The 19554-nt window shown below is 39.7% G+C and overlaps 1 protein-coding gene across 2 annotated transcripts in view; it reads left to right on the forward strand.

Annotated features, from left to right (window-relative positions):
- Positions 1-426: 426 nt before the first annotated feature.
- Positions 427-19554, forward strand: part of OSBPL3 (oxysterol binding protein like 3) — a 121123-nt gene continuing 101995 nt past the window's right edge. For both annotated transcript variants that reach the window (XM_089533056.1, XM_089533055.1), the window contains exon 1: positions 427-581. The gene's annotated coding sequence lies outside the window, so the exon portion shown is untranslated. The remainder of the gene's footprint in view (positions 582-19554) is intronic.

Here is a 19554-nt window from a genome sequence, read left to right on the forward strand (position 1 = left end):
TAGTTTATATAATTATACTTTTAGCACCAGAGGCCTCCGACAGAGAGAGCAAAGTGTCTCACCAAGGATTCCCTAGCAGCGCAGAACCAGGGCAGTTAAAGCGGTCTCAAACTGGGTTATTCCTGCAGTGTGTCTTTTGGAGCACATTCTCTCGCCCGCCCGCATCACATCTCCTCTCCCCACCTGTCCGAGAAGTATTGCTGGGCTGGCTGACATCATGTGGAAACGCCCCCTTGGCCCGGGAAAGCGAGACTAACGCCTCCTTCTCCCGCACCCACCCCACCCTCTTGGCCCTGTGCAGCGCTCGAGGTTTCCCTTTGGCCGCGTTGCCTGTCAATCAAACGAGAGGCTTTCCCCGCCTTCTCTGGAACCTAAATAGGGCGAGGCTAGAAGCTCCGCCCCCTTCTGGCTGGGGAAAGGAATAGTGAAGCCCGCAGGTAGAGCCTCTTTCGAAGAGCGCATCCTCGCGTTTGTCGCGCCCGCCCTTCCTGGTCTCCCTCTGTGGCTGGGGCTTCTTTGCCTTCAGTCTGTTCAGAGGCGATGCAAAGCTGGCCAGGCTTCCAGTTACTGCCAATGTTTAGGTAAGCAAGCTTGTCTTTCCTCTTCATGCATTTCCTTTTTTGTTTTACAAAAGTTGGCTTGGGGTAGGAATGAGAGCAGTTTGTGGCATTCACACTGCAGGAATAACCCGGTTTGAAAGCACTTCAGCTTCCATGACTCAGTGCTGTGGAATTCTGGGAAGTGTAGTTGAATTGTAGTAATGAATTGCATTCAGTAGTAGTTCAGTTCCCAGTAATGAACTATAGTCCAGTGGCATCTGCACTGAGGAAATAATCTGGTTTGAAGCCACTTCAACCTCCATGGCTCAAGACTGTGGAATTCTGGGAAGTGTAGTTTGATGGGACCTGTATTAATGAACTGTACTGAGCTGTAGTTCAGTGGCATCCGCACTGAAGAAATAACCCGCTTCGGCACCACTTTGGCCCAAGGCTATGGAATTCTGGGAACTGTGGTTTGTTGTGCCATCAGAGCAAAGAGCAATTCTGGGGCCACAATAAACTACAGTTCCCAGGATTCCTTAGCACTGAGCCAGTCTCAAACTGGATTATTTCTGGAGCACGTTTTGGACCAAAGTCAAGACACTGGGTCCTCTGCAGAAATAATATGGTTTGACCCCACTTTAACTGCCAGGGCTCAATGCTATGGAATTCTGGGAACTGTAGTTTGTTGTGGCACCTTGAGCCATGGCAATTAAAGTGGTGTCAAACTGGATTATTCCTGCAGTATGGATGCAGCATAGAAGAATTAAAACCAGACTATCCTTTAGTTCCCTTTGACCTTTCCCTGTAAGAATCTGAAAATCAGGTTAACAATCAAAGGCAGTGTTGCTATTTATGTTTAAGATAAAATGTACGAAATATTATGTTTTAAATTATGCGATTTACCAACTGTAAATAAATAAATGGGAACCAATCAGGTTTCTTTTATAGTTTACATGGAGAAAGACTCAAGAGGCATAACTTGGGAGGTGAGAGAACCAAGTGGATTTTCCAAAGTTTAGCTGGCAATTTACTCCCTGAATTTTAAGGTCAGTTTCCAAAGGGCGGCTTCTAGATGTAACTCCCTGGGGATCAATGTGAGAAGGCAGGAGTGGATCAGGGGTTGGTAGACTCCATATTTGCAGAATCTACGGCTGCATCCACACAGGAGAAATAATCCGGTTTGACTCCACTTTAACGGCCATGGCGCCATGCTACGGAATCCTGGGAATTGTTGTTTATTGTGGCACCAGAGGTCTCTGGCAGAGAAGGCTAAATGTCTCACAAATTCCCAGAAGTCTCTAGCATTGAGTTAGGGCAGTTAAAGCGGTCTCAAACTGGATTATTTCTGCAGTGTGTTTTGGGCTCAAGTCGTTTTTGACTTATGGCGAGCCTATCATGGGGTTTTCTTGGCAACTTTCTTCAGAGGGGGGCTGCCATTGCCATCCTCTGAGGCTGAGAAAGTGTGACTTGCCCAATGTCACTCAGTGGATTTTTATGCTTGAGCAGGGAATCGAACCCTGGACTCCAGAGTCCAATGTGCAAACCATTCCACCACGTTGACTCTCCCTTCTGTTCATTCTTAGAGAGATCTTTCGACCAATCTAGCCGTAATCCCCTTGCTATACTTTCCCCATGCTTTCCCAATTATAGTATTCCAGTAAGTCTGAGAACTGAAATTTATCAGAGGAGTGCAAACTATCATTTGTGTACACTTTTCATTTGCTTGCTGCAAAAGAGATGGGTTTGTGTATCTTGAAGGAGATTTTCAGAGTTCAGCCCTTAATGTAGTTCATATACGACCCACATTGTTTGTTTTGAGCTATCAGACAGATCACTAGAAATTCATGAGCTGGGTCTGTAGCAGCTAAAAAACTGTTTGCTTTCTTACTCTGCCAGAGAGTTTTGTGAATCGTTAAAGCTGTTCCACCAACAGAAGCTGCTGTGTCAAAACAGGGCATTTCCCTTATTTCTGTATGTTTCATTTTGACAAAACAATACAGTAAACCACTTGTACTTCAAACACTTGCAATGTTGAGCTAAATATATAAGTTAAGCATGGAAAACAAACTTTCTCCCTCAAAGGACTCTGAAAAACAGCTGGTTTGCACTGGAATAACTGCAAATTAGTGCTGATTTCTGGTTTGGATGACCTAAATAAGTGTAGTTCCATGCTGTAGAGTTTTAAAGGATCCAGCTCACTGTTCAGTGTGTTTATTTCTTGCTATAGGCATAGGAGTTAGGGTAATTCTTGTACAAAATTGTGGTAGGCAAAATGATAGCCTGTGCTAGGATCATAGTAAGGGTGGCATTTGCCAAGCTAAACATCTGTGTGTAAATGGACACTAAACACGCGCTTGGAAAAATGGTGAACATTACACATATGTCATGCATTAGAGATTGGGCACTGGAATGGGATTTCTTTTTACCATGGTATGAGTATTCAGAAACCCTTGTGGAAGCTTTGAAAACTTTCAAAGATGATTGTGAACCCAGGGTAGAAAAACAATATTTGAAAGAGAGACTGGTTTCATCGCCACATGTTTAATGAGGCCACAAGACTAAATAGATAGTGTTGTTGCTGAACTAAGGCAGATTCATAAATGAATCATCTTGTAATGGAACAAAACTCCTGGCTCCAGCTGAACAGAAATGCTGCTGATGAAGCATATGACCAAGAAACAAAAGTACGCTTTCCATTTGCCTTTTTCTTTCTTTACTTTTTTAGTGTAAGGTGTCTGACTGGGCTCTAAACTGCTCTAAAAATCCTCTGCACATGAAATCCATTCGCTGACTGATACTCTTCCGGAGGAGTAGCAATGAACCACATCCAACTGTGGTTCCAACTGCCATTCAGATGCAGCCTGAGCTGCTGTTTCATATCTTTATTTGCAACTCCATGCAGTAAAGATGATGAGTTCATTTTGTTAAATGCAAGGGTACAGCTGCCTGATTCTCCTTAGTGTACTTGGGTTGCTCGCTGTGTTAAACTGGTAAAACTCATTAGCCTGAGTAGCAGATGTCCCCGTTTCCTTGTCTTCTCTAAAACAATTCACATTTAGAATGTAAGTCTAGTCAAGTCTCATAAAATCTAAGCCACAGTGGTAGTGTTAAAAAGCAATGTTTGGTGTTGCTCTGTTTGGTCTTTTCCTTTTATGCAGCTTGGAATGCAGTGCGTTTGGAGGATTGCAATGGGTTGTTTTTAAAAGATCATAAACTTTCTTTCTCTGCACTGAAAGACAACAAATTCTAGACGAATGGGTGTATTAAGCATGTGTTTCCAAACACCAACCCAGTATTGCTTTACAAAATTGTGGGTGGAGAGGTGAGTTTCCTGGGAGGCATTCAGCAGGGAATGACTGTAGTTTTTGTCCTCTTGCTGGTTGCCTTGTCAATAACAATTGACACCCAGATTGTAACTTCAGAGGTCTTGCAAATACTGTATCTGCAGGTGGTCCTTCCACTGCTGCTGATGCCTCCAACATTATTTTTTTGTGGAGCAGTTTCCTATTTAGAATTTCTCCTGGTTTGCTACCTTGCCAGCACAGGGGGATTATGTCCAACTAGTTGGGCACAATTCACACGTAAGTGAAAGGTAATTGCCTGTTTATCTGAGTTCAGAGAAGACGGGCTGATCTTGACCATATGTGTTTGTGTGGGTGTGTGTTTGTGGGTGTTTTATTTAATTTTCTCTCTTTTATAAGCCTCCTTGAGTCCCACCTGGGGGAAAAGGCAGGATGTAAATAAAGGGATGGATGGATGGATGGACCAAGATTATCATTGCTGCACCTCTGCTTGCAAGCAAAATGTTACTTTGTACATAATGTTATATAAACCCACAAGACCAGGGCCATAATAATAATAATAAAAACAACAACAACAATAATTTTTATTTATATTTCCTGCTTCTCCCTGCGGATCGAGGCAGGATTACAACGATAGAAACAACATTACAAGATAAAAAACTACAATTTCAGATAGAATACACTCAATAAAACAGTAAAACCGCTATCAATATAATACATAGACTAAATCATCACTTAAAATACATATCTTAACAAATAGAGGGGGGTATTTCTAAGGGCAACAATGTGAAAACATCAGATTGTAACATCAACCACAAGAGTTCCTAGCAGTGCCTACAAGAGTAACAATAAGAATAAAGAGAAGCTAAAAGCCAGCATGTTATTTCCTGTTACAGATTTTATGTTAAGTCCCAGATAGTTGGGGAGGGGAGCTTTCTGAATGGGCCACAAGTGCCAGTCATTGGATGGGAATTGTATAACCCACCCACCCCCAGATATTGTTGACTGCAGTTCTAGCAGCCCCAGAAAGCAAAGCCAATAATGAAGAATATTGGAAATTGCACTCTAACAACATCTGGCAGGGTACCCACTTCGCCTCCCCAGTTAAAACAATACTGAGCTAAAGGAAACAATAGTTTGAAAGCATATGACAGCCTCCAATGTTCCTTTGTCATTCCTAGATGCATTTTGGAAGTTGTTTCCAAGCAGTCTTTACAAGGTCCAAAACATTTTCATTTACTTATGTATATATTTATAGATAACATTTAGTTTTGAATAAAGAGTTTGTTGAAACATGTTAAACTCCTCTCTGTGTGTGTGTTGTGTGTGTGTGTGTTGTAAGTGTGTGTGCCTGTGGATTCAAGTTGCATGTAGACTTATGGTGACCCCATGAATTTCATAGGGTTTTCTTAGACAAAGAATACTCAGAGGTAGTTTTGCCACTTCCTTCCTCTGACATCTTGCCTTTAGCACCTGATATTCATTTGTGGTCACTCATCCAAGTACTAACTTGAGCTGACCCTGCTTAGCTTCCATGATGAGTGAGGATCTGGTGCCTTTCGGATATTTAATACCTATCCCTGTTCTTCCTATGTTATTTCCACCTCTGGTATCATTTTCTGTTAAAGGGGTAATGCTCAGGAACACACTGAATTTGTTAACTGATATGCACTTGTAATACCATGTGTCTGGGAGAATTTATCCTTATGTGACACTAGCTCCGTTCAAGGACTATTCATGAACAGTACTGTGAGGTAGGATAGTGATTGGTCTGAATGATCTTTTTGGTGCCTTCTTGATTCCATGAACAATGGACCTGAAATCAGGTAGACAGATGTAACTTAGGCACTTTCTATTTTTGAATACACTACTAAGGTGATAAGTTGAATCAGGAATTAATTGTTAGACCGTGGATTAATGAGGAAATGGCCAAAGATTCCTTTTGAAAAGTGAAATGTCTCTTTTTCACCTGCTCCAGAAGTAGTACTAAGCAAGAAGACTGAAAAGAATTTGGTGAGGGGCTGGCAGTTTGAGCCATAGTTGGGATATTGGGGTTCTGAGAGGCTAGTTCCTCTGATCCTGAAATCTGACAGAAGAGCAGTGAACTTTAGGACATTTGTTACCATTTTACAGATGCAGAGTTTAGTCCATTTTAAGCCCCCCCTAAATCCAACATTTATTTGATTGTCTATCTCTCTTATTTGAAGTGTCTAAAGGAAAGAACACTGAGTGAATGATAATGTTTTGCTCTCTCTTTCTTAATTACTGTAAAAATGATGTCCATTCCCTGCTGCCTTGAGAGCAAGGAGAAGAAACTGGTTTACATCGCTTTAGTCTTTTGACTTCCACTGATAGTCCACTGCTTCCTAAAAAGAGGAATCTGACTGATGAACCATATTTTAGTGAAGCTTGTAAATCAGACCTTTTGTTTAATGCTTGAACAAAGTATAAAGCCTTTGGCGATCTTGAATCTACTCCTAACAGTGCCTGCAACTATTTACTGTTGGAAACACAGTAGTGCCCCAATTACACTAATCTCCATATTACCAGATTTCACCTTTTTGTTTCTCCATATCACTCAACAGGACACTGTGATGGCCAGAGAGCTTCACTAGCTGATTTTGGCCAAGACTCTTCTCTAAAGCTCTCTGCTTGAGGTCAGCCTTATAAACAGTTCTCCTTCAGGGTATGAAAAGCTTCTACATACCTGGTTCATATAGGTTGGATTTTTTTTTTTTTTTTGCCTTGTCATCCTTCACTTGTCCTCGCCTAGTACCTTTTCAGATAGCATTGTGGTTGCTGTGTAGTTTCCTTTTAATCTCTTCCCATTTTTAAAACTTATTTATTACTGGCTCTTTGTGTACTTTTCTTCCCAAGCATGGATGAGCCTGAGATATTTCACTGTCAGCTTCCCTCCAAAGCATACACACTAAGGTGCATTGTGCTCAAGGGTAGCCAAATTATTTTGTCACCGGAGGCAGAAAATCCACAAGTGCCTCTCCCCTTTTCATAGCAGCAACAGAAGCGACAGTTTGCTGTTGTTTCAAGATCATTTGCCTAGGACAGCCACCTCAGATTAATTACCACTTCTGCAAGATCAGTGCCCCAGATCAGTGAAGATGAATTTCATTGCCAATGCTAAGCACTTTAAAGGGGAGAAAAATCTTTCTAGAGAATTAATTTGGAGTTGTATTGAAAAGAGATCCAATGTGGCATAGGGCTTTGAGTGTTGGACTATGATCCAGAGACCAGGGCTCGATCCCCAGCTTGGCCATAAAACCCACTCTCAGCCTCACTGAAAAATTTGTGCCAAGAAAACCCCATGATAGGTTCTTGTTAGAGTCTCTAAGTCAGAAATGATTTGAAGGCACACAACAACAAACTTTTCTTGACATGTGCTGGAGACTTGAAGGTGCATGCCTGTGCACACATATGGATATCTTTAACACACTGTCCACCCGTTACATCAGGGTTGATTGAAGTGCACATACGGGGTCTCATGTCCCCCAAGACTGTTTTTGAGGCCTTTTATCCCTCCAGACTGCCTAAGATTACACATTTTCTGGCTCCCCAAGATGGGTGAAATGCCTTTCCTAGAAACCTCTAGGAGAAGCAATTCACAATTTTAATTAGGTTGCAGAACTCCCCATAAAAGTACTGTTGTTTTTTTCAAAACCAGAAGTGGTTTTCTAGCATCTTCCAGTTTGTTTAGGTTTGAGGGACATCTTTGGCAATCCATGTGGCCCACAGAGGATCTTGGGGCAGAGAGGTGACCTCCTGGAACCATCACAGTTGCCCATCCCTGTTTTACAGATTACCTTCACTGGCTACCCAGCTCTTATAAGACTGCTTTCAGCTTCATGGATCTGTGTCTTTACTTAACATGCTTTCCTGTGTAGATCTTGAGAAATAGCTCAATGAAAAAGCTGCTACTCTATATGAATTAATTTGAGGAACAGCAGATGGGGCCCTTGCAGCTGTGGTAGACCCAGAGACATGTCGACTACTCACAAAGCACAGGAAATATGGATGAGGTTTGAAATGAGGTTTGATTTTTTAGAAAATACTTATGCACTGCTTACAACCTTTCCAGAACATTTTACAGAGTAATGTTTTAAAGTACTTAAGGGCTGTTGGGGTTTTAAAAACTGTTGTCACCTCAGTGAAGTTGCAATCATGTATATAAAAACAGATTAGTTATAATTCAGTAATGTGTGATCTATAAAGTTGGGTGCATGGTTATAATTCAGTAATGTGTGATTTATAAAGTTGGGTGCATGCTGTTTTAGAGCTGGATGGAAATGAACATAGATTTTTAGAGTAGCTACAAAATCCCTAATTACAAAGAAGTATTTTTTAAAAAATAGAATGTTTCATCTTAAACTCAGAAGGCCAAATTTTAGGATGCTATAATGCAAAAGAGTTTTTGTGAGTTGGCCACCAGAATAATATTTCACTACATATTCATACAATAGTCAGATTCTCATCCTATTTGCTTTAGCCAAATATATCCCATTCTTCCACAAAGAAGCTGGCATACAAATGTTTATTCCATTTTATTCATCCAACATAACTGTAAATTAGTTTAGGTTTAGGGAGAGAGAAGGAAGGACACTGAACAAGTAAGTCTGATGGCTGAGCAGGTACAGTTAGCCCTCCTTATCCATGGATTTTTTATTCATGGATTCAAGCATCCACGGCTTGAAAATATTCCCCAAAAGTATAAATTCCAAACAGCAAACCATTTTGCTTTGCCATTCTATTTAATTGAACTTGAGCATCCATGGATTTTGTTATCCATGGAGGGGGGGTCCTGGAACCATACCCCAGCAGATAACAAGGTCCCACTGTACAGCATTTTAAACCCAGTTTTCCACAATCCAAGTTCAAACTGTAGTCAGTATTGTACAATACTTGTCATTACTACTTTTTTTTCCTTTATGGGTGTGTCAGTTCTTGGAAATTTTACTTTTTTAGTCAGCTACTCCTAGAATTCCCCAACTAGTGTGGCCAATAGTCATGCTGGTTGTAGGAGCCTGGAAGTAGCAGACTCAAAAAATAACCTTTTCAAGGTCTGAACCAGATTACTTGAAAAGAGAAAAGATGTCTGGTGTATTTTGTGGTTGATTCAGACAACGTGACTAGAATCAGCTGACTGATCGTTCAGCCTTATGATTCCAGCATTTAATTTACTGATTACGACAATGTCTCTCAGATGCCCTTCAGCAGCAGTCCTTGGCTGCTCAAGATCCACTTTTCCATTATGTGCTCCAGCATTATTAGCCCTGTCCCATGTGGGTGTGAGTTACTGGGGGGGAAAGGTGGCCTGATACTTTAACTGCTTGGCTTCTTCTTAATGCATTTATTCCTCTTTAATGCTATGTGGCCTTTCTTATCTTTCCAGGCATTTAACTGTTTTATTGGGTATGCTCACTCATAAAAATAGTTTTGACTAAATCAACCCTATTATTTGAGCTAGGCAAAGAGCAGCCAGTGTGCATTTCCTTATTCAGCTTGATTTGTGGCTGTCCCTTTAAAAAGCAACTGAATGTGAATCAATGGCCTGGTACAGACTGCTGGTTTGCAGTGGTCTGGGGCCGAGAATTAGGGCTCGGGAGGGCGGAGTATCTGCACGCTCCTAATCCCTAGCGCGTGGTTGCGGTGCCATCATGGCAGCCTCCCATCCACATGGGAGGCACCATGATGACGCAAGCGTGGTGCAGCGTTCGCATGTCACGGTGCCATGCTTGCATCATTGACGCGCATATCAAGAAGAAGAACCTGCTTTTGGCAGGTTCTTTTGGGTGCGGAGGGAGCCCACGTGGTTTGGTTGCTGCGGGCTCCCTCAGGAGCAAAAACGGGCGGCTCCAGCCCGCCCTTTCGGGGCAGTCTGTTGAGTCCCAATGGAAACTTGATTTGAAGTAGACACAAACAGTACATCAAATGACACATGCCTAATGTATAAGTACAGTTGGCCCTTCTTATACACGGATTTTTTATACACAGATTCAAGCATCCACGGTTTGAAAATGTTCACAAAAACTATAAATTTTAATATATCAAACCTTGATTTTACATTTTTTTATAAGGGACACCATTTTGCTATGTCATGATATTTAATGGGACTTGAACATACACAGATTTTGTTATACGCGGGGGATCTTGGAACCAAACCCATTGTATAACAAGGGTCCAGTGTACATACATTTGTGCAGTGCCAGCGACTTTAATTGTACTGGTTTAGAGTAAATGAACTGTGGGCTGTAATGCAGGCAGCTGGGACTACTTTGGCTTTTCTGGCCCAAACCGATTTTTCCTGTTGTTCAGATTAATCCAGTACCTTTTGGAAGCAAATGAGACAGACCCAGGGGTCCCTGTCCCACTTGACATTGAAAACCACAATGATTTTTCTTATTAAGAGTATAATCTTGGTGCAGAACTGCCCTGGTGTGTAGGATTTGACTCCATTAATTAACTTGTTCAATTCAGAGGTTGAAACAGCAATGCAGAGCTTAAAAAGCTACTTTTAAAAACAGTTTATTCCTATCCCTTGTTACATTTTCTAAAAAATAACCTATCTCTGTCCTAACTTCCAATACTGGAGGGAAAAGTAACTCAGTGTATTACTTCATGCACTGCTTGGTATTTTTTCTACAGCTGTTACTTTCTGTTGCATTTTTTAAATGGAAGAAAGTGCTTGTAGCTCCTAACTTGAAGAATTGCAACATCTTTCCAATAGTAGCATCGAAAGCAACAAAGCATTAAATAGGTAACTCTAAGCCAGAGATCTCAAGCTAGAACTGGTACTCTGTGGACACTGTCTATGCAGTATGCCCAATAAAGTAATGTCAGCTCTGTCTTGTCCCTGCACTACAGCACCTGATATTCATTGGTGGTCTCCCATCCAATTGTTAACCAGGGCTCATCTTGCTTAGCTTCCAAGTTTAGGTGGGATCTGGTGCCTTTAGGGCAGAGGTAAAGGAAAGCTAGCAGTCTGGCAGTTCCTAATTTTGTTGTTTATTTTTGTTTGTCGCTTACATTTATTAACAGCAAAAACTGTCCTGAAATGGCATTATGAACTGAAGAAGCTAGTCTGCAGTTTGAATAATGAAGGCTTTGCAAAGTAATGTAGCATTTGCTTGTATTCCTGGTTTGTATTGACTGGTACCCCCTGTTATTGGGTTAGTGTTAGAGCAACTTAGTGAATGAACAGAATCATATGCAGAATTATGGACCAATTCTAAAAGCATACTCCTGTTGATGCAATGCAACTGAGCTCTGGAGCTCCTTACAGCTAACACAGTTATTAAGGCATTGCCTTTTGTATGTGAACGGGTTGAGTAAAGGGGTGATATTTATGGGAAGTTGGTCAAAGTTCAAATAGAAGGAATGTTGCTGTAGTTGTCGGGCAGGTTAGTCAACTGTGTCTCTAGAAAGGTGTCACAGTGGCTTTAGACACTGACTGATGCTCCAGCTGTCAAACAGAATGAAATACATCAACCAGCCGACCTAGTGAAGGTAGAATTCAGAGACATCACCTTGTTAAGTCTCAAATATTAGCATGCAGAGTGCTACAAGATCCCTTTGCATGTTGACGTAATGAAGTATAGTAAAAAGCCTGGAGGAAGAGGGAAGGGAATTGGGTCCCCTCCCCCTGAATTCCAGAAAAGTCATTTTATCTTAAAAGAAATTTCCTGTCCCAAGTCTTCACATCTTCAGCTTGGACCCCTGAACAAACTCAAACCAAGATGTTTTCATCAATCTCTGCCTCTCCCGCTGCTCTTTTCTTTTTTAAAGACCTGGGAAATTGGAGATTCCCCAGACTAATATGTTCAGTCTGATAGGGCATACTCTTGTGTAACACCTGCTTACTAGTATTTTCACTTTGATATGTCACACATTTGATGTGGGACTTTAACAAAGTGAGCAATGTAGCCCCCCAGGTGTTTTCCTACTGCTGTTTCCATCATCCCTTGCCATTGGTTATGTGGGCTAGGGCTGATGGAAAAGTGTGGTCTAATAGCATCTGAAGGGTCATAAGCTGTCCAGCCCTGTCTTGGAGAGATTCAAGTTTAGGTTTCTTGTACAAGTTAAGCATTTTGTTCTTCTATTGACCTGCAGGAGCATTTCCTTTCACTGAAAAAAGGGTATAATTTAGTGAAATGCAAGTAAATATTTAGAAAGGCTTAAATCCAACTCATGAGTTCCAATTGAAGTTAGACCCATTGAATTGAGTGGATTTACAGTATGTAGGTGTTAATTTACCATTCTGACTTTAATTCAGTGGGTTTGGCAGAATAGGGAATAGTGACTGGATTTAGGCTAAACATTCCTGAGATGTCGTTCTGATCTAATATTAGTAACTTGCACTGATTAGATCATGAGCAGTAGTCTTTCCTAGCCACAGTTTGAAAGTGGATTACTCAGAACAGTCTATCGTTTCTGAAGAACTAGACAGAAGCTTCTGTTTCTTTGTAAAATTCATAATGTAGATTACAAGTGGGGAAGTAGATACATGTAAAGTAAGTAACTTGAAGCATCTTTGCTTTTTAGAAGCTAGCATTGTGAAATAGGGCTTGTTTTCCTCCTGAAGAAGTTTCCTTAAGACAAGTTTTGTCCTGCCCTATTCAAATATTTTGACCTACAGAGCTTCCTCAGATTGCATAAAAGTTGATAGGATCAACAGCTGATATTAACCAGTTACCATCTTCAAAGTGCTAGCTGTGTCTGCAGTATGTACATCAGTATTTCCCCCCAGGACATAAGAAAGAGAGAAGAAAATTGAATACTGTATATACTCATGAATAAGTCTAGAAATTTTAGTCAAAAATGGACCAGAAAAACCTGAGTCAACATATCTATGGGCCAATGTAAGTGATGTACTTTAACTCTTATATATAAAAAAGGAACCATTCCCTTGTGAAAGCACCAGTCTTTAAGGTGAGCAAAAACAGTTAGTCCTGCTGGAATTTTGCAAGCTCTTTGATATTATTTTCCTTTGCGTCATCCTTTAGATCCTTTCTTACATGCTCCCAAGTTTTACCCTCAATTTATTCATGGGTCATATCAAAATTCATAATTTTGGCCCCAAAATTTGCCCTCGACTTATACATGAGGTCAACTTATAGTTGAGTATATATGGTATTCTTTGAGATTATAAAAGGGGGGGGGGGCAAAATAAATCCAGAAGCATCCAGTTGTTCTTGATACCAAATAAATATACCCAAAATTGCAGTCATTATCCATTAGCAGAATAGATATGTGACAAATTCCCATAAGTTCCTTCTACATGTTGCTACATCTTTTTTTCTGTTCCTTTTTTAAATCCCTTCTTGGGATCTGTTTCATCATGAAAACAGCAAAGGAGAAAAAGAATAGGGAAGGGAAGCACTGCTGAACCGCCAAATAACTAATTTGGAGGGACTTTTTTCATGTTGGTTGGGAGCTGGTAAGAGTACATCTCTGTTTGTCTAATCAAAGATCACAGCTTTTGCTCTGTGTGAATGGATGATTAGAAAATTAGGATCCATTTTTCTGGATCCTATTACATTTTATTACACTGCCACAACTATATAAATATGCTTGAGGCCTTAATATCACTTGTTACTGCATCTGAAGAAGTGGGTCTAAAGTGCTGCCACATTTCCACCCCCCCCCCTTCCCAGCCTTCTCCTCCTTTTCCCCTACGTTTTAGGTATAAAGATGAAAATTAAAGCAAGATTTGGTGGAATCTATCAATATTTATAAGCTGTAGATTAATGAGCATGTTTGTGTGCCTGTACACTTTATCAAATTAGTTTAAAGATGTGCTTTCTCATTTATCCTTAATTTGTACTTGATATTGCAGCTCACTTTGCTAAATATTGTGACAGTCTTGCTAAGTAACTTTTCTTAAACTTTCATTTTAAAGTTTGTCTAAAAATGAAACCTTCTCTTCCAGAACATACTGTGTTAGCAATTGAATCATAAGTAATGATAAGTGTATAAAGAACAGAGGAGGTTTATTAGTGCTATGGTATTTGCATTGTTCTATAAAATGTGCTTAATGGTTGGAGTTGTAACTTTTGGCATGGTGGAATGAGAAAGCTGAATCAAAAGATTATATCCCAGTGATTCGATGATAATTTTATCTTGGATTTTGCACAGCTAAGATTGCTAATTATTTTATTAGCCAGGATTTGACTAAGCTGATTTTCATTTGATAAGCTTTTTCAGGGAAGCAATTAAAATTATGGAATTCAGGTACAATTTAGTCATAATTTTACCAATAAGTATTTCTTCCTCCCTCATGCTTCGTGTGTACACATGTGTGCACATGTGCGCATGCACACATGCATATATGTATTATGTGCATGTGCATAGTTAATAGGTTGTTATTGTTAATTGTCCTTGATTTGACCCCGATAAGTTGATTTTCTTTTCATTCACTTGTTTCATTGTCCAGCTCTCACATCCTTACATGGTGATGGGGAATACAGTAGTTTAGATTATTCTAACTTTAGTGCTCAGTTATATTTCTTTACATCTTAGGATCTTGTCTAGTTCTTTCATAATTGCCCTTCCCATTCCCAGTCTTCTTCTGATTTCTTGACTGCTATCTCCATTCTGATCAATGCTTGATTTAAAGTATGGGATCTCTTTAACTATTTTGATTTCTTCATTGTCTAGGATGAATTTATGTAGTTTCTCCATAGTGATAATTTCTGTTTTCTTTATGTTCAATATTAAGCATGGCATTGCATTTTCTTCTTTGACCTGCCTTAGTAATTCTTCCGAAGTCTGTCATGTTTTCCGCTGGTAGTATGATGTCATCCGCATATCTTTGGTTGATATTCCTTTCTCCTATCCTCATTCCTCTTTTGTCTGAGTCTAAACCTGCTCTTCCTGTGATATTTTTGCATACAAGTTGAACAAATAGTGTGATAATATGCAACTTTCCCTGACCCCTTTGCCAATTAGGAACCATTCTGTTTCTTCATATTCTGTTGTAACAGTAATTTCTTCTTGCAAGTACAAATTTCTCATTGCAACTATCAGATGTGGTGGTACCCCCATGTCTCTGAGAGCAATCCGTAGCTTATCATGATCTGTGCATAGCTTTTTGTGATCTATGAGTCTATAAAGTACGTGTTGATTTCTCCCCCTTTGTATGCTCCATTAGCCATCACAGGTTTGGAGTGTGGGCTCTAGTGTTTCTTCCTTTCCTGAACCCCACTTGCATCTCTGGGATTTTTCTCTCCATGTATGATTGAGGTCCATGTTACAGAATTCTGAGCATAATTTTGCTTACGTTGGACATTAAGGCTATTCATAGTTGCTGCAGTTTTGTCTCCTATTTTGTAGATGGAGTTGTATATTGATTGTTTCAAATCTGTTTTTAATAGCTACATCTAGTTTTTCTGGGATTGGTTTTTAAGTTGCTGGAACTATCCCCGTACTTGCTGGATAACTGAAATCTGTCTGAAATTATAATTGTCTTCTGCTAGATTTTTTTATTTGTTTTTGTTAGAAAGAGAATCTACAGTGTTTAAGATGCCAGAGATTCTAACTGCTCCAACTTGAAATTTTATGACATTTTACTTATCCATAACATGGATAACTTTTATTCTGTAACCAAATGCTGAGTGTTACATTGATTGGCCTTATTCTAAACTTTCTTATTTGGTAATTTACCCTCTCCTCATTCATGTTTGTATGTGCACAAAAGAGACTGGCCAACTGAGGTTAGTAGACAAGAACTGGGTCATGACTATGATTAGACCTCAGGTGGCAGATTTTTGGAGTCAACAAAGGGGCAGTAGGTTGTTATTTAATTTGGTTTTAATTGCAACTTTACTGTAGGAGAGATGGAGACATGTTAGCTAGTTGCGCAGACCTATGTACCAAAATAGCCTATCTGGCTTTAAGTATTAAGTACCTTGGTTTAGATGACAGAGGGAAGGGGTATGGACTATGCTGCTTTGCCTCAGGCAGAAAAATATGAGTTATCGTAGGTAAATTCTTTACATTGCAGGAGATTTAGGTTGGGTTTCTAACAGACACACATAGCTGACTAGGTGGTCTTAAAGAAGCTGTTATCTCTCAGCCTGATCTACCAAACAGATAGTAAGGATAAAATGAGATGAAAATTTGAAAGCACTTTGTACACTGGGAAACAACTATAGGCAGTTTATATGATATGTACCACATATTCTCCAGACCTTCTGTTGAGTTATAAATGCCTTTTTAGGTTGAGTTAGTGCAATGCTAACTTGGGACATGAACAGATAGGCCAAAATAAAACTGCTTTGGGTCACTTTGGAGGTATGCTGTTTAAATTATACATGCGTCCTAAGAGTCTGGAAGCCACACTAAAGCCACGCTCCAGTCCTAAGGACTGCAGTGCAGCTTCTGACCTCTTAAGATGTGTGTGTCATTTAAACAGCATACCTCCAGAGTGACCCAAAGCAGCTTTATTTTGGCCTGTCTGTTCTGGCCCTTGTATTTCATTTCTGATATTCTCTGCGTACGTGTTACAGTTCTTCACAAAAATTAATTTAGTTATATATTTCTCCAAAACCAAAGCTTGTCTCTTTAATGGCATTGACTTTCTCTGCCAATAATTTGTTTTTGATTAACAGGTCCATATTCTTCTGCAGGCTGAACTACAATGAAATTCTGTAGCACTGAATTCTTATTTCTTATGCTGTAATAAAATTCATATAAAACCAAATACAGTTAAAACCTAAATAAATTAAGCAACCCAGTTTAAATATCAATAAAAAGACGCTTTTTGTGTGTGTACCAGCAGGAGAATAGCCTTACCTTGTACACACAAGTAGCCACTATAAAAAAAACTTCCTTGTATCACCACCCAGTTTGCTCCTGATGTTGGTGGAGCTAAGAGAAAGGCCAAGGAGCTTTAAAAGCCTGGAAACTTCATGTGGGACAGTACTTGGGGCTTTGTAGGTCATAACCAGCACTTCAAACTTAATTTCAAATTTAATTTCTCATCCTAACTGCCCATAGGAAGAACTCCTGCTTGTTCCAGATGTAACAGGCACAGGATTTATTTTACATAAAATATATAATTTTATTCTAGAATAGGTGGAAATCATCATTATTCACAGTAATAGATTTCTTTAAAATTGTCCATTGTGTAAGAACATCTCTAATTTATACCATGGTTTGCTTTGTGGACTCAAAGCACTCATCACTGTGATTTATACAGTGACACTACTTAAAGAGATATTGATAATAGTTTAGAAATAGGTGCAAGGTCTTGAATTTCCTCATAAACCAACTCCCTCTTTACTTTAAGTGGAATTAAATGAGTGCAGAAAAAACATTACTGTAATATTCTGGTAATGTTAAGTTATGTTTAATTGTGGCCTTTGAAAACTCAAGGCAGAGTTTGGGGGGAAATTTTCTGCAGCATCTGGCAAACATAGAAATCTTTAGATTATGTCAGACTATATACTGTAGTCATATATAAGTCTAGAAATGTTAGTCAAAAAATTGACCCCAAAAACAGAGGTCGACTTATCCACGGGTCACTGTTAGTACTGTACTTTAACTCTTACTTTAAAAAAGGAACCATGCACTGGTGAAAGGCAAAGGATAATCTCTCCTGGAAGCACTGACCCTCCTCTAGTCTCCCATCTATCCAGATTTTAGGATGAGTACAAACAGTTATGCCTTCTGGAATTTTGTAAGTTCTTCGGCATTGCTTTCTTTTGCTTCATCCTTTAGATCCTTTATTATGTGCCCCTAAGTTTACCCTTGACTTATCCTTGGGGCATATCAAAATCCATAATTTTGCCCCCAAAACCTGCCCTTGACTTATCCACGAGGTTGACTTATAGTCGAGTATATATGATTGTTGTCAGCAGAAGAAAATGGTAAAACATGCTTTGGGTTTGTGAGTAAGACAAAAGGAGGACAAGACCTTTGTTGTTGTGAACCTTCATGTGACTCTGATTTATGGTGATATTCAGGCGAATCTAACATGTGGTCTTCTTGGCAAGATTTGTTCAATGGGAGTTTGCCTTTTGCTGTCTAAAGCTGAGAGAATATAACTTGCCTGGGGTCACCCAGTGGATTATCATGGCTGAGCAGAAATTTGAACCCTGGTTGCCAGTCAAGAGTCCAACATTCAAACCACTACACCACTCTGGTTCAGACAAGATCTTTCAGCAGGAATAATGTTTACCACGAGCAGTGTTGAAGATTATCAGGACATCAGTTCAGTGTAAGAAGTACAAAGCAATTATCTCAAAGGAGGCTTCACAGTTGTACAATGTAAGATAGCGTCTTGCTGTTTATACAACTTTTTGCATGTGTTGGGCAATTTGGCAAGTAATTCATTGGTCAGATTGCTTTTAATAATTTTCTTATGTAGTATATAGATACATGTAACAAAGTCCATCCGTCTCAGTCTGATCTGAGAAATGTCCTGTCTCAGGTCCAAGAAATTTGTTTGTCATTTGCAGCATTTTGGCTTCACCTAACCTATATTTCTTACTCAAAACAAAAGGTACATTCCTTGATTGCATCAACCATTTTTCCTTCTCTGTTATTATTTCATTTTATTTTAAAAAAATTGAGAAAGGAAAACTCAGACTAATTTCTCTGTTTTTTCTAATTAGCTCCTAAAATATGGACACAAAGGATAGGAATAGTTTGGAATTTACTTTTTGATGTTTTGCTGGACAGCTCAGGATAAAAGAATGAAGCTTTCCCAATTAATTGATCTAAGTCATAGAAATTTATTACTTTTTTTTCCTGCTTTATTAAAAATATTGTTATACTTGTAATGTAGTTATAATCTTATAACTGTATTGTTGTGTGGCTTCAATTTGTTTCCAATTTACAGTGACCCTAAGATGATCCTATTGTAACATTTTTGGGGGCTGAGAGTGTGTGACTCACCCAAGGTCACCCAGTGGGTTTCCCTAGCTGTGCATAGAATTGAACCCTGGTCTCTAAAAGCTGAAACCCAACACTCAAACTATTACATCATGCTGGCCATCTTAGGCTTAATGTTAAAGGTAATGTTGAAATGCAAGCACATGTAAGTAGTGTGTTCAGTCTTTTAGCAATAGCACTACTTCCTGCCTTTGCACTAGTGCACAGTAGACCGTGAACAGAGTGAGGATGGTGTACTGGTTAAAGTGGTCTCCCTAGATTTGGGGGACTTTTCCAATCTGGGAATGGAACAACTTCATACCTCCCTCAAAAGATATATATGGTATCAAGACTAGCACAAGCCGCTGGTGTAAAATAAGATTTTATTGTGGCTAAATGGATACAGCAGGTGTTTCACAACAGAGAATGGCTTGCATACCCTTCCAACCACAGAAGCTGACTTTACAGCCAGCAGCGGGCCAGATTCCCAGGCAACGAGACATTGCCATCAGGCCAGCACATCTTCCCGAGGCTGGTACATGTGTTCTCCCTTGGGCAAGACCAAGGTGTAGTGGGAAGCAAAAAGATTATAGAACACAAATCTAAACAAAAGAACTATTGCTATACAGAAACATCTCCATTTCTTATCTAGAAGCATCAAGAACAGAAAAACCAACCAACAGTAAAAGTATACCCTTGCTTCTCTCACAGCTAGTCTGGGAGGTAGGGGCATGTGAAATGTGATCCTTATAGGAAAGAGGGTGATCTAAACTTTTCATCTACTGGATGCCCTGCCAGGGCAGATATAGACCTTACTATAATCA

Source organism: Sceloporus occidentalis, unplaced genomic scaffold, assembly GCF_023333645.1.
Source record: "Sceloporus occidentalis isolate IW3139 unplaced genomic scaffold, rSceOcc1.0.p SCAF_7, whole genome shotgun sequence".
Taxonomy (NCBI): domain Eukaryota; kingdom Metazoa; phylum Chordata; class Lepidosauria; order Squamata; family Phrynosomatidae; genus Sceloporus; species Sceloporus occidentalis.